The sequence below is a fragment of the Lemur catta genome, chromosome 4 (assembly GCF_020740605.2).
Source record: "Lemur catta isolate mLemCat1 chromosome 4, mLemCat1.pri, whole genome shotgun sequence".
Taxonomy (NCBI): Eukaryota; Metazoa; Chordata; class Mammalia; order Primates; family Lemuridae; genus Lemur; species Lemur catta.
The window spans coordinates 28,325,835-28,331,424 of NC_059131.1; positions in this window are offsets into that span (position 1 = coordinate 28,325,835).

A 5,590-nucleotide genomic window follows, 5' to 3' on the forward strand; every position below is an offset into this window, starting at 1 on the left:
GTGTGGAGTATAGAGATGTTAACTTCATTATTAGTCTTAAACTGTGCAATATGTTATGTATTAATATATTCCTTTCTTTGAATGCTATCTTTGTATTTTTTTTTTTTTTTTGAGACAGAGTCCCACTCTGTTGCCCAGGCTACAGTGCCGTGGCATCAGCCTAGCTCACAGTAATCTCAAACTCCTGAGCTTAAGCGATCCTTCCGCCTCAGCCTCCCGAGTAGCTGGGACTACAGGCATGCGCCACCATGCCAGCTAATTTTTTTTCTATATATATATTTTTAGCTGTCCAGATAATTTCTTTCTATTTTTTTAGTAGGGACAGAGTCTCGCTCTTGCTCAGGCTGGTCTTGAACTCCTGACCTCAAGTGATCCTCCCGCCTGGGCCTCCCAGAGTGCTAGGATTACAGGCATGAGCCACCACGCCCGGCCTATCTTTGTATTTTTAATTTAAAAGGTCATCTGAGTTCATTTTAAAGACTTGTTTAAAAGCAAGTTAAAAATTCATAAATAATGCAGAGTTAAAATATGAGTATTACATATAGGTCATATAAACTGGTAAAATAAATACTAAGACTGTTAGAAAATGGTATAGAAGTCATGAACAGACAAATTTAAACAAGAAGAAATCTAAATAGCAATTAAATATATGGAATAAAAAACTTCTATCAACCTAGTAGTTTAAAAAATTTGATATTTTAATACTATCACCTCTCAAGAAGGGCTAAAAGTATATTAGTTGTTGGTATTATACCGCTGAAAGGCGGATAAATTAATAAAAATTTATGAAAAGCAGTTTATCAATACATATCAAGAGTCCTAAAGTGTTTACACCCTTTGGTTAAATATTAATAATGCCATTTCCAGAAAGCTGTCCTATAGAAATAATTTTTATATATCAAGAAATACCTTTGTTACAAAAAAGAATAATATCCACTGAATGCTCATGCTATGGCCAAGTATGGTTTTAAGCCATATGAGATAGGTGGCATTATAATCCCATCTCACAAATTAGAGAAGACTTGGGTTATTGCCAAAATTACTCAGCCTGGAGGTATTGGGCCCAGGATAGAACTCCAGGCGATGTGATTCTAGAGCCCATTTTTTTTTTTTTTTTTTTTTGAGACAGAGTGTCACTTTGTTGCCCTGGCTAGAGTGAGTGCCGTGGTGTCAGCCTAGCTCACAGCAACCTCAAACTCCTGAGAGCCCATATTTTTAAGTGCCACACTATACTGTGGCATTGTAGCATTGTTTCTAACTGTCGAAGAAAAAAGATTTTAGTGATTCTTTTCTTTTTTTACAAAAAAATTTTTTTTTTCATTTTTAAAAATTTTCCTTTTTAAGACCAGTCAAGTACCGTAGTGAGAAGTGGGGAAAGTAGTAGAACAAGGAGCTCAATCTGTAACTGTGAACAATAAAGTGAGATAACTCACTATCTTCGGATCAGCCAAAGATTTAATGATTCAATAAACAGTGTGAGACAATTACTCGTGGAAACAAAATTAAAGAAAAAAACTGGCAATAACCCGAATGTCCAATGATAGCCAAACAGCAAAATAAAGTATGGTATGTTTATATGTAATAGGCAGGGGAACTCACTCATATCAGATATTTTAATACATGGGAAAAATACATCTTAAAATTGAATAAATGTGGTATCATGATTCTGTGCAAATATATCACTGTTAAACTAAAAATGAAAGTCCTGCTGATGGTAAGTGAATAGTATCTTCTTAGCAAAGAACAGCACATTCTTTATTTCTATTTTAATTTAATGTTACTATTATAGATAATACATTCATCCACATTATCCAAACATCAAACAAGTATAAAAATATACACAATAGAAAGTTTCACTCCCACCCTGTCTCAGGTCCCCTTGGTTTCTATTCCCAGCCCCAAACAGGTCATTAGTATTAGTGATTTCTTGTTCGGCCTTCCAGAGGATTGTTCCCAAAGACAATGTGTATTCTTTGTCCTCTTCCTTTTTTATACAAATTATAAAACACTATACACATTTTCCCAGCAACTTGCTTTTCTTATTTAATATTAATAGATCTTGAAGATCTTTCTAAATCAATACAGAAAGCACTTATTCTTTTAATAGCTGTATACTATTCCACAGTATAGGTAGGCCGTAAATAATTTAACAAGGCCTCTACTAATTGACATTTATGTTGCTTCCAATGTTTTTTTAGTACAAAAAAAGAATCCTGCAATGAATAATATTTTTAGATACTATCTCTAGAAATCACTATCAAAAGTAGAATGCTGGGTCCAAATGTATAACCATTTGTAATTTTGATGGATACTACCAATCTCTAAAGAGCTAACATCTTTATGCTATTATATCTTCCTATTGAAGATCATGGTCTGCCTTTCCATTTGTCCCAGCCTTCTTTTGTGAAGAACAACACAATCTGGATCCACTGCTTTTCAAAAAGCAGGATATTTACACAAAACTTTGCCTATCAATGCTTTCAATTATACACACACAAAAAAAGGTTAAAAGGAAATAGATCATTATGTTAATGTTAAATAATCTATCAGGGCAGGTGGGATTATAGGTTATATGGGATACCTCTGTATTCTTCTTTATCCTTTTCTGCATTTTTCAATTTCTTGCTGTAGTTTGTTTTGTTACATGAACATGATTACTTTTGTAACAAGGGCTTTTACTAAAGGACATCTGGCCCAGCCTTTTGCCTTCAGTCTGCCCAGATGAGGTAACTGAAGCAAAGAGTTTAAGTGACAGGTCTGGAGTCACATTAAACTATTCATCTTGGCTGGATGACAGTTCAAGTCTCCTGACTCCCAGTGTAGCTTTTTTTGTTTGTTTTCCATTTCCTACACCCCACTGCTTTAGTTGGAAACAATGGAGCTTTAGCAAGAAGCTGAAGTTTGGGAAAGTAGATTCCGAAAATTTTGTCCTGTTACTGTGGAGTATTTTCAAGCTTGACTTAGTGCTGAGTTTTGATACAATTTTAGTCTGTGTTTTCAAAATGAGGGCACCATATCCCAAAGATCAATGTCTCCCAAGAGGCCCCACACATTGCCACCACTTTTCTGAAGACTAAACTGAATACAGTTTTTTTTTTTTTTTTTTTTTGAGACAGAGTCTCGCTCTGTTGCCAGGGCTAGAGTGAGTGCCATGGCGTCAGCCTAGCTCACAGCAACCTCACACTCCTGGGTTTAAGCGATCCTCCTGCCTCAGCCTCCCGAGTAGCTGGGACTACAGGCATGTGCCACCATGTCTGGCTAATTTTTTCTATATATTTTTAGTTGTTTGGCTAATTTCTTTCTATTTTTAGTAGAGACAGGGTCTCGCTCTTGCTCAGGGTGGTCTGGAACTCCTGAGCTCAAATGATCCAGCCATCTCGGCCTCCCAGAGTGCTAGGATTACAGGCGTGAGCCACCGCGCCCGGCCTGAAAACAGTTTAATCTGGCCAATTCCCTATCTCTCCTCCTGCATCTCCACTGACCAAAAGTCAACTTGGATCTTCAAAACTGAAGTCTATCTGACTTGTACAATAAAAAATTGTTTTTAAGGTTTTGGTTGGCAAAATCTGGCCCAACATTGTGCCCAATAATTGTTTATGGAAAAGGTGAGGCGTGGCAGAGGACAGGAAGCAGGTGGAGCCAGAAATACATAGATTTCAAGAAGCCTATAAAGGAAGCACAAGTCTGTAGTTACACAAGGAAAAGTATTTTTAAAAAATCTTTAGATCCCAGAAGAGTCAATAACTTTCAAAGTAATAAGATTTAGCATCATTCATCAGAGAAAAAGCAATATAAATCCATGAAAGTTTGGCCCAAAGGATTAGGTACTTTGAGGTGAAATTGTAAAGTGTCCAGGTAAAGCAAATTCCCCCTATGACCTTACTACATCCTGTATCAATCAGGTGGCAAGCTCATGAAAGACCGGTAAGGAAGCTGTACGCTTGTTCTGAGTTTGACCTTTCTCAAAACAGAACTTGGTTTTGCTAAAATAAGAAAAGAATCTACCAAGGTCATGCTGCACTTGATTGTTACCTTGTAAAATCTGGCAGAAGTTTTCCCCTAAACCTGTCAGCAATGCTGACAATTCCATAGCAGAATTGAAGCTGGTGCCACTGCTACTGATGCCTAATCTCATTCTAGGAAACTTCATTGTTTAGGGAAAACACAGTTTAGAGATTTGTCATTTGGTTTTTTTATAGGATTACTTAAATAAAGAATTTCTGAAGGGAAAAATTCCATTATAGAGACTCATCAAAGGAAAATTTTACTGAAAATTTCCTTTTAGGGGAAATTTCCTATGTAGTATAAATAACTTTTTTCCCTCTTGAGTCAATTTTTATAATAATTCTTTTTTAGGGACCAAAACCTTTTGAGTTTTTTATTTTGGGGAGAAGGAAAGAGGGAAGAAAAGGAAGGAAAATCTTAAAATTCTGGGGAGAGCAGGGAAAGGATGACCCTTAATTATGCTGGTGGCTCATTCTAGTACAATTGGTACAATTACAAGGAAGTTTCCTTTTCTTCTGTCGTCGTACCTCCCAGTATCCTTTCCAACTTGTCTGTTTCATATTTCTTCAAACTCTTGTTCCCAGTCAGACATCAAACACAGACAGTTAATCTAATAAACAAATCCTTATTAAGATGGTTTACCTTTCAAGGAATATTCAGATTTCTAAACAAATTAACATAACTCTGATTCTGGTGTTTTAGAATATGAGAGGCTGGTGGGGGAACACAGAAGGCCCTTGTCAGTATCCCTGACTCATGACACACAGGTTGGTCACAAAAGCCATCTGCTTAAGGTTACTCCCAGATCCCCAAAATGCCCTAGGAAAAGAATATTGATTATTTCTACCTTCAAATAAGGAAGGAAAAGATTTAAAGTAACAGCATATAGGTTTTATTTTGTTTTTTTGAAACAAAAGATACCCTTGAGCTATGGCTCCAAATCATATCTCATTAGAGTTTCATTTAATGCATTCGAAACATTGTTTAACTATTAGACAAAGGAGATTCACAAAGTATTCATAGAAAAATAATAAACGAAAACATCTAATGTGTATCTAGTAACAGAAGCAATTAATCCTTATAAATTTTCTTTTTCTGTTACTTCATAGCTCTCTAAGTTTTCTTGGGTCAGAAGCAATGAAAACTCTCACCCACTATAGATTTTTATTCTTCTAACATAAAAAATGTGGAGTAGCTTAGAGAGATTCATAAACTATATAGGACAAAAATACAAAAATGAAGAGCAGTAAGACAAATTATTAAATTCTGGTTAGAAAATAAAGCCATAACGTAGTTAATACATAAAAGTCATACCAAGAGGATCTTTCCTGTTAATATAGGTGGACTGTCTATTTGGCTTTGAGCTTCCTAAAAACCAAACAGGAGGGAAACTAGATCAGTTAGAAAATCAAACATCAAGGCCTGGCGCAGTGGCTCATGCCTATGATCCTGGCACTCTGAGAGGCCAAGGCGGGTGGATCACTTGAGCTCAGGAGCTGGAGACCAGCCTGAGCAAGAGTGAGACCCCATCCCTACAAAAAAATAGAAAAATCAGCTGGGTGTGGTGGTGTGCACTTGTAGACCC